Source organism: Equus przewalskii, chromosome 12 (assembly GCF_037783145.1).
Source record: "Equus przewalskii isolate Varuska chromosome 12, EquPr2, whole genome shotgun sequence".
Lineage (NCBI taxonomy): Eukaryota > Metazoa > Chordata > Mammalia > Perissodactyla > Equidae > Equus > Equus przewalskii.
The window spans coordinates 24,424,428-24,434,843 of NC_091842.1; the positions used below are offsets into that span (position 1 = coordinate 24,424,428).

General features: G+C 49.0%; 1 protein-coding gene across 6 annotated transcripts in view; it reads right to left on the reverse strand.

Moving 5' to 3' along the window:
* SCNN1B (sodium channel epithelial 1 subunit beta) overlaps positions 1 to 1,835 on the reverse strand; it is a 57,432-nt gene extending 55,597 nt beyond the window's left edge. Inside the window, exon 1 of one of the 6 annotated variants that reach the window (XR_011524818.1) lies at positions 1,658 to 1,835. The gene's annotated coding sequence lies outside the window, so the exon portion shown is untranslated. Of the gene's footprint in view, positions 1 to 861; positions 1,196 to 1,657 lie in introns of those variants that run through there. The other 5 variants (XR_011524817.1, XM_070568313.1, XM_070568310.1 and 2 more) reach the window with 5 other exon arrangements.
* Between the last annotated feature and the right edge of the window lie 8,581 nt (positions 1,836 to 10,416).

Consider the following 10,416-nt stretch of genomic DNA (forward strand, 5'->3'; position numbering starts at 1 on the left):
GGGTTGCCAGAGGTCCCCCACCGGTTCTCTCAGGGCTGGCTGCCCGGGCGGCCTGCGATCCCGGCCGGAGACGAGCTGGGGGCGCTGTTGTGCCTCTTGGGAACGAAGCTCTGCTGCTTCCTCCCTCAACTTCCCCCTGCCTCAGTTTCTCCCTCCACCCCAGTGGGGAAGGTCATCGCATCACGCCGCACACCTCTGTCCCCAATTTCCCCCTGCTCCAGCACACCGAGGCCATAGGACTTCTCTGGACATGCCCCCACCCCGCGGGATAGACAGCAGCGGGGTTGGATCTGGCGTCCTCCCCAGCACGGCCCCAACGGGGAAGCTCAGAGAACACACCCACGTTCCCCCAGACCGACTGACAGAGGGGGCCAAGAGGTAGGCTCTGGGGCCAGACTCCCCGGGTTCGAGCCTGGGCCGGGCAACTTGTCCCCGGGACCTAGGGAAGCTCCTCCACCCTCTGACCCTCAGCGTTCCCCTCTGTAACACGGGAACACCCAGGCGGCCCACCGCTCAGGGATGCTGTGTGGGCGGAGGCGGGTCGTTGCAGCGCAGCCTTGCGCTTCCCTCGCCTCCCGGCCGTCGGCGCGCTCCCGCGTCGCTGCTGTCATCCTCCTGAACCTCCCTGGCCCACCGGCCCGCCGCGCCGGGACTCCGCGGCCGTCCCCCCGCCCGGCGCCTCGCCGCCCGCCCCGGGGGACTCTTTCTACCCTCCCATCCTCCCCTGCCCTGAGTCGCCTCAGTGCCGCCAGCGCCGCCGCCAGTCGCCCAAGCGCCCGGGTGGGACACTGAGGCGGGAGAGCGCAGGGCGGGGGCGCCGGGCCAGGGCCACCTGCGTGCGCCCGGGGTCGCCTGTCATACCTGCTTCCCGCGGCGGCGGCGTCCAGCGCTGGGGAGGAGGCGGCGGCGGCCGGCGGCTGTGGCTCTGGGGCCGCGAGCGCGCAGCGACAGGGACGGGGAGGGAGCAGGCGAGGAGGCGGGGAAGCGGGGACGCCCGCGGGCGGAGCCAGCCTGCACCTACGGGCCCGGGCCGGGCCAGCCGCGCCGGCCGACTCCCCGGCCACCTCCCTGGGCCCCTTGTGCTCACTGTCCCCGCCGCCAAGCTGCAGGCCCGCACACTCCCTCGCACGCACCTGCCACATCCCTGTGCACCCAACACCCCCGCCCGTCCCCTAGCGCGCACACGGCCCGTTCTCCCTCTGCGCAGCCGGACACCCACAACACCCACGAATGCCCCAAATATGGACACAGAGACCCCCTCATCCGCATGTTCCCCAGACAGACAACTGTCCCCCACAGTCCTCTCACTGTAGATCACATGCCACATACAACACCCCCCTACTCAGCGGTGTACGGGAACGCATCACACACCTGCCCAGCCGTGCGCACGCCCATCATTAGCACCCCCCATCATATGCATCCCCCATCGTATGCACAGCCCCCATCGAATGCACCCCCCTCCCCCATCGTATGCACCCTCCCATCGTATGCACCCCACCCCGGATCGTATGCACCCTCCATCCTATGCACACCTCCACAGGCACAGATGGTCCCCTGGCAAGATGGGGATGGTAGGGAATTTGCATAGGATCAGGCCCGTGCAGCTGATTTCCCCAGGAAAGTCCCGGCACCTCCTCTGACCTCTGAGTTGGCTCACCTCTGCTTTCCCAGGGACCTTCGCCTTCCCTCCGCCGCAGCCACCCTCTCGGAGGTCACTCCTAGATCCCTGTCCTCCCCTGAGGGCCCCACCCAGCATTAGAAATTCAAACAGCCTCTGGCTGCCTCCCAGTGACTCCCACTGCACCTGTGCTCCAGCCTCAGCACATGCCCAGCCCGCCCGCGCCTCTCCTTCTCACTTCCTTCTCTCTTCTCTGCCCATCAGGTCAGGCTTCCAAGGACCCTCATTCCAGCCACTTTCTCGCCAAGATCCTTAACCCATGGGTCTTCATTTCACACAGCAAACCCCAAACATCTGCCGTCTGTATCCCACCACTGCCAGACTATTCCTTTTCGATGTTGCTGTAACAAATGACCACAAATGTAGTAGTTTAGAAAACACAAATTTGTCTTACAGTTCTGGAGGTCAGAAGCCGCACACCACTAATATCCAGAAGTGGGTAGGAACGTGTTCCTTCTGGAGAGAAGAATCTAGTTCTCGTCTAGGGGAGGATCTTGTCCCTAGCCTTTCCAGCTTCTAGATACTGCCTGCATTCCTTGGCTTGTGGCCCCTTCCTCTATTTTAAGAGCCAGCAATGTCCGACCAAGTCTTTTTCGCATGCCACATCTCTGGTTCTCTCTCTTCTGCCTCCCTTTTCCACTTACAAGGACCCTTGTAATCACATTTGGCCTGCCTAGATAATCCAGGAGAATCTCTCCACTTTTAGGTCAACCGACTACCAACCTTAATTCTATGTGCAATCTAATTCCCCTTTGCCATGTAAGTTAACATGTTCACAGATTCTGGGAATGAGGACATGGACATCCTCAGGAGACCTTTATTCTGTCTACCACAGACACTGAGGCTGCAGGAAGCTGAGCCTGCTGGAGAAAATTAGTCAACTAAGAAGATTTTTGACACTATAAGTTTATGAACCTCTGCAAGTAGAAAGAAGTTTATCATTGTCATTATTTGTGGTTGAGAAATAATAAAATAAAACATGGAACGTTTATTTAATGGAATACTATACAGCGCTTAACAAATATGTGAACGTTCATAGACTTCAAAAGCGAGAGAATTGGAATAATAGTGAGAATGGACACTTTAGCTGGAAAGTTTCATTAATTAATTAATTTGTTTTAAAGACTCAAAGCAAATATTACAAAATGTTAATTTTTGGTTATGGGTACTGAGGCCCTGGGTGATGGTTTCATTATTTTTTGTACTTTTTGTACTTTTCTATTTTTTAAAAATTGATCTCTAAAAAATATTGTGGTCTCTGAACTCAGCGCTCTCTCACATTCTTACGCTTTCCCATCGTTCTGAGTGTTTTCACTTCATTTCACGTATGTTTCTCTGAAGTTTGTCCTAATATACGCGTTCTCACGATTTTTGGTCTCAGGAATCTGCACTTTAAAGAATTATTGAAGACCCCAGAGAGTTTTTGTTTATGTGGGTTACATCTATTGATACTTACCACATTGGAAATTCAAATGATACTTAAAAGTATTTTTTAATTCATTGAAATAGAACAGTAATATACACATTGCATGTTAACATAAACATAAATAAAATGCCTTTATGAAAAATAGTTTCTAAAACAAAAAAAAATTAGTGGGAAGAAGGGCACTGTTTAGCATTTTTGCAAATCTCTTTGCTGTCTGGCTTGGTGAAAGCTGGATTGTCGTGTCTGCTTCTGCATTCGGCCTGTCGCAATAATGGTGTCTTAGCTGAAATAAGTGAAGGAAATCCAGCCTTATATAATTTTTCCAATTTTGTCCACCATTGCTGTTGTCCATGCAAATGTCAACATGATGAAAAAGGCAAATAACATCTTGGTATTATTATGAAAATAACTTTGACCTCGTGTTCCTCTTGAAAGGGACATGGTCCCCTCCCCCACAAGGAGTCTGTGTCCACACTTTGAAAACCACTGTCCTAGTGTATTTGGTTGTGATCATATGAAATTGTTGGTATTTAACTATTGTTGACTTACAAAAATGGCCATGGCATATGGTTCCACCCAATGCATGTCATTTTGGAGAGCTTTTCTTTGGGTTCACCCTGTCTTCTTGGTCAGGCCCTGTTGTTGGACATTATCTCCTCTGGGATTATGTTGCTGTGAGCCGCTGCGTACAAATGCCATGTCTTTCCTTGTGTCGTGATTTCCAACATGGGGAAGCTGGAGGTTTGGGGCTGTCTAGGAACTACAGACTGGTTGATGTTAGGCTGACAATCGTCAAGGTATGGGTTTTAAGCAATTGTGAACAAAGAGAGCTGTGTTCTCGGAGTTTGCTCGGCTTCTTGAAGAGTCCTTCTTTCTTTTTTTTTTGATGGGGACTCTGGCCCGCGGGACGTCAGAGAGAGTTCACGTGGACTTCCGCCAGGTGTTTAGAACTATGAATCATTTGACTAAACAAAAAAACACACAAAACTTTTTCTAGGTGAAGACACATGGGCTGAATTATGGCACAGTCAGACGAATTCATGTCTAGATGGATTCATGGCTGGTGTGGAAGGTCTCTAAGGGCCCAAAAAAAGTTCTATTGGATGTGTCTATACGCTTGTGGAAAAACAGTTCTCTTGCTTTCTTTAATCAGGTCTGTGCAATTCTAAGAGATGGTGAGATAGGAAAGGGGGTCCCAGGTCAGAAGAGCCAGCCCTGGTGATCAGCAGGGTGTTCGATGCTGTGCTTTATAGCCACAATTTAAACAATACTTTGCACCAAAGATAAGGTGAATATTCTGGGTGTTTTTCTTACAGAAAGAGTGGGGCACCGAGCATCCATTCATTCTACTTCAGGCAACTGCACCTGATTTAGCTCTGGGGTCCGCACCTCTTTCTCACCCCTCGTCCATCTTTGGATCCGGGGGACGCTGATTTCATATATCAGCACCCCATTCACGGCTGATGCCACCCTGGCCTAGCGATCAGCACATTATATTCCTCTTGGAATATTGATTGGTTCAAGGGTGGGAGCACCCCCAAGTGCTATGTTAGGTTATCCATAGTCAATGAAACTCTACACAGGGATGCTTTCTTTGGACTTTTGGGGCGTCCCACCTGCTTCGGATATGTTCAGATGTGGAGCTGCAGCTGGGAAGAGGCTGCCTGAGAATGGACCCCATCCAGGAAGATAACAAAGAGAAACTAGGTCCTGGCTTCATCATCTAACCCACATCAAGCTGCACCTGAAGCTGGCCCTATGCCCTGCATATACCAGTGCACGAGGCTATAAATTTCCTTTTTGCTAAGCCATCTTGGTTTGGAGTGTCTGTTGCTTGCAATCAAGAGACTCCTAACTGATTCTGGTGAAAATTTTATCCAAACTACAAAAGAAGGATCTCGGGAGGGGCAGTTAATACATCTCCTTACAGAATCTTGACAGGCTGGAATGTCAGGCCCCAAACTAAGAAGATGGACTACAGCCAGCACAGATGTAAACTGCAGTTAGGCTCAGACAACCAACTGCTGGGCGGCGGCACAGAACATGCGGGCGACCCCCCGACAGGGAGAGCCTCTCAGAGATGCAGTGCCACCAGCAGGACAGGAGGCCCCGGGCACTGGGTCTCTGGCTTGGTTGGCAGTATCTTAACCTGGGTCCATTGATCAAAGGTGGGTCCCTGGATCTTCAGTCCCGTTCCCACAGGCCACACAGCAAGCTTCCACACTGCCCTGCCTGTGTGACCACGCACGCCAGCTGACACTATGGCTGTCCTGTTTGTCATTCCTCTTTCTCTCCCCAAAATTCCCCAGGCCCTTTGCTACCCCCTCATTACTAGTACAGCTACGATTGAACTGGGGGCTATGTGCCAGGCACCTGCCATGTCTCCTTTATCCTTATTCTATTTTTGTTCCCATTTTACAGATAAAGAAACATACTTGCAGATGTCAAGGAACTTGCCCAAACAGCAGCAAAGCCGGGTTTTCTCTGGAATGCAAGTCCGTGTTCTTGCATCTTCTGCTAAACCACAGAGCTGTGTGGCAGCCCTGGAGTGGGCTGTGTGGGGAGTGGGGGAGGTCTCGTTTTCAAACATGCTTTGTCAGATCACATGGCACTTTAAAAGTTTTTGGGAGACCAGCCCGTGGTCAAGTAGTTAAGTTCCCGTGCTTGGCTTCTCCCGCCCAGGGTTCGTTGGTTCAAATCCTGGGTGTGGACCTGGCCCAGCTCATCGAGTCATGCTGTGGTGGCATCCTACATAGAAGAACCAGAATGACCTACAACTAAGAAATACAACTATGTACTGGGGCTTTGGAGGCAAAAAAAAGAAGAAAGAGGAGGACTGGCAACAGATGTTAGCTCAGGGCCAAATCTTCCTCAGCTAAAAAGAAGCAAGCTCATCTTTAAAAAAAAAGTTTTTTTTGGAACCAAAGTTTAAAAGTCAGGGAATAGCGCATAAAGATTAACTTCCTGCTTCTCTGGAAAATAAGCAGTCAGGAGGTCTTGCCACATGGGACTTCCATTCCTGCTTGGCCAGGTCACCTGGAGCTGTACGGCAGCCGAATGGGCGTTGGTTCCCTGTGATCTGCACTCCCGCAGCACCCAGGGTCCACGCAATAGCCTGCCCACTTGTTTCCTCGGTGAGCACAGGGCCTCTGCTCCCAGCACATCCTGGCCCTCTGCTTGGCCTTCTCCTCTACCCAGCCAGTGGGCCACAAAAGCCCCGGGCGCTGTCAAGCCTGGCACTTCTCACTTTGTTCCCAGAGATCCAGCCGCAGAGCCCAGACACAGCCAGGCTGGCGCTCAGCTGGTCACTGGGAGCACATTCCTTTCCATTTTTCTCTCCCTACAGGCCCAGAGGAAAAATTTAATCAGTTCCCAGGGCCTTGACCTGGGGAAGAAGACGATCTCGGAACAAATTTCCCAACTTTGGTATTGAGGGTTTCAGTTGCATCCGTGAACCCTGAGAAAGTTCAGATTATGGCTTGGAGACGTTGAAGCTCTAAACGCTCTTAAGTTCTAGTGAGGGAAGACAGACAAACAGATAGGATTTTTTAAAAAAACCTTTTAGATGGTAAATAACTGCTATGGAGAAAAAAAAAAATGCTGGCCAAAGGAGATGGGGTGGAAGTTGACTCTTAAATAGAATGGTCAGCCTAAAAGAAGTGAGGAAGCCAGCCCTGCAGATACCTAGGAGAAGAATGTACTAGCCAGCGGAAACAAGTGCAAAGGCCCTGAGGCAGCAAGCATGCTGGTGTGTTTGAGGAACAGTAAGGAGGCCAGTGTGCCTGGAGCAAATGTGAACAAGGAAAAACAAATAGGGGGAGGGTTCAGAAAGGTAGTGGGGGAGAGTGGGAACATGACATGGCGGAAGGACTTGCAGGCCAGTGGAGGGACTTTGGTCTTGAGTCAGAGTGAGGTGGAAGGACTTTAGACGGTTTGGGGTGATGTAACCTGACTGAAAAATTTTTAATGTATTTTTTTAATTGTGATAAAATATACATAACATGGAATTTACCATTTTAACCATTTTTAAGTGTACAGTGCAGTGGCATTAAGCACAGTCACAGTGTTGTTCAACCATCACCACCACCCATCTCCAGAACTTTTTCATCTTCCCAAACTGAAACTCTGTACCCGTAAAACTATAACTAACCAGTCCTGTCTCCTCCCAGCCCCTCATAACCGTGTTCTACTTTCTATGAATCTGACTACTCCAGGTACCTCAGTACTTAAAGATGGAATCATACGGTATTTGCCTTTTTGTGTCTGGTTTATTTCATAGCGTCTTCAAGGTTCGCCCATGTTGGGCATGTGACAGAATTCCTTTCCTTTTTAAGGCTGAGTAATATTCCATTGTATGTGTGCATGACACATTTTGTTAATCCATCCATCTGCTGGTGGACCTTGGGTCGTCTCCACCCTTTGGCTACTGTGAAGAGGCTGCAGTGAACACGGGTGTACAAATGCCTGTTTGAGTCTCCGCTTTCAATTCGTTGGGGGTGCATCTGACTGAAAGTTGAAAAGACTCACTCTATAGAATTGTCGAGAATGGGCCACAGGGTGGCAAGGGCTGAAGAGCGGACCTGGGCGAGCAGCAGGGCGTGGTGAGGAGTGGTTAGGTTCTGGACATATTTCTCAGTGACAGCTAATGCAGTTGCCGAGGGATGGGATGTGGGGTGCCAGAGAATTTAGAACTAGGGCTCCCCAGGCAATTGGGGGTTTAACGAGTGGTATTCACTTTTGAAGCTATCTAAGCAAGTTGCAGAACAATGACTGCAATAAAACCTTATTTACCTAGACACCATGTAAAACAATGGAATACATTTTAATGAGCACATGTCAGTTTGTGTACGTGCAGAGACGAAGTTCTAGAAGGATACGGACCAACTTGTTCACCGTGGTTACTTCCAGAATGAGGCAGAGGAAACAGAGGTGGGGGCGGGCAAGGAGAATTTTATCCTCAGCTGTATTACTTTTTTTCAAAAAGGAGTGTATTCATATATCACATATCTAATTTAAAACTTGAAAAACCCTAATAAACAGCATTTAGACTTTTAAAAATAATAAGAGGGGCGTGATTTAATTGAGGGCCAAGTCCTCTCGAGACAACCGGGTGTTTAATGAGTCAGATTCACATTTGAAGCTATTTAATTGCTACTGACATGGCCTGAAGTCGCTGGCCCGTGCTGGGAAGGAGAACAGGAGACCCCCGTTTGGCACCGTTTACTGTCAAGAAGCTTTCTAGCTAGTGAGGGCCCACAGCCCACGACAGGCCCGGCGGCCTTAAAGAAGTCAGAAATGATGTGGCCTTAAAAATCAGAGTTCAATCACATAGGTGACAATAACCATTTCAGCAACAGTAAAATAGCAGCAGCAACAGCTTACACTTAAGTAGCACTTGCAGTGCCGGCTGCTGTTCTAAATATTTTATATGTATTAACTCCTTTAATCTTCTCAACAGCTCAGCGAGGTAAATGCTATGATCCTCATTTTACGGGAGGAAATGAAGACGCATGGATTTCCACTGGTTGCGTATTCTGGAGCTCACATCCATCTCCTGTTGTTTCCTCCTGGTCTGTTTCTTGCGTTTTTCCTTCATTGACAAGGTTTGGATCATATTGAAGCATCTGATATTGAACTAGCAGACAGTGAGCCTGTGGGAATGCTCACAGCAGGCCAGTGTGCTTTCATCCTTGCTTCCCTGGCGTGGAGTCTCCACACAGGAGCCAGAATAATCCTTTGATCCTATAATAGTGCCAGTCACACTAAACAAACAAAAAATGACACTCAGCAGTCCTCTCTGGAGGTCTGGAGGGTGCTAGGTGCAGCAGGACCTAAGAGGGACCCCAAAGAGCCCGCCTCCCACTGTTAATGTCCTTGCGTGACCCCTCCCCAACCACATCAGTGAGCTTAGAAGCGAATCCTTCCCCAGTCAAGCCTTTGGATGAGACCTCAGCCCTGACCAACACCTCAACGGCAGCCTCGTGAGAGGCCCTGCAGCTAAGCCATGCCAGGACTCCTGACCCACAGGGACCGTGAGATGATAAATGTGTATTCTTTCAAGCCACTAAATGTGGTAATTTGTTGTGTGGTAATAGAGAACTAACAGACTAGGGAACCAATTCATTATTTTGAAAACTTATCAATAAAGGGACACAGTAGAGCCTGCTTTCTGCCTGTCCCATATGAGGTAACCACATAGCTGAGGTGGGGAAATGTTCCTTTATATATCTATGTATATTCCAGCTAATAAAAGAAGGAAAAAAGAAAATGTCAACACTTTGAAACTTCTAAAGAATTAGTGGATCTAGGCAAAGATCATTTGTGGCTGCTTATAGCATGAGATGAGGGACCATCAAACATTACGCACCTCCTGATGAGAGCACCCAACGTCATCTATGATGTATTCTTTTTTTTGAGGAAGATTAGCCCTGAGCTAACATCTGCTGCCAATCCTCCTGTTTTTGCTGAGGAAGACTGGCCCTGAGCTAACATCCCTGCCCATCTTCCTTTCCTCTATATGTGGGACGCCTACCACAGCATGGCGTGCCAGATGGTGCCATGTCTGCACCCAGGATCCAAACCGGTGAACCCCAGGCAGCCAAAGTGGAGTCCGCAAACTTAACCGCTGTGCCACCAGGCTGGCCCCTGAAGAATTCTTGCCAAAAAAAAAAAAGTGAATTTGAATCTGATCAAGTGTCTAAATATAACTACCAACTTACAGGAAATCTAAGGAAGAGAGGACCATGTTAAATGACACCATGGGGTCATAACCAGCAAAGTTCAGCTCATGGGAAACTCTGTAGGACAAAAGATCCAGTTTCTTCCACAGAAAAATGGAAAGAAACAAATAGAGATCAAAGAGACTCTTAGAGATTAAAAGAGACTTAAGCCAAGACGTGGAAGCAGCCCAAGTGCCCATCAGTGGAGAATGGATAGAGGAGATGTGATATATATGCACAATAGAATACTACTCAGCCATAAAAAAGACGAAATCATGCCTTTTGTGACAACATGGATGGGCCTTGAGGACATTATGTTAGCAAAATAAGTCAGACATAGAAAGACAAATGCCGTATGATTTCACTCATATGTGGAAGACAAACAAACACATGATAAAGAGAACAGATTAGTGGTTACCAGAGGGAAACAGGGTGGGAGGGGAGGGCGAAATGGGTAAAAGGGCACGTATGTATGGTGACAAATAAAAACTGGACTATTAGTGATGAACATGATGCCGTCTATACAGAAACTGATAAATAATAATGTACACCTGAAATTACACAATGTTATAAGCCAATATGATCTCAATAAA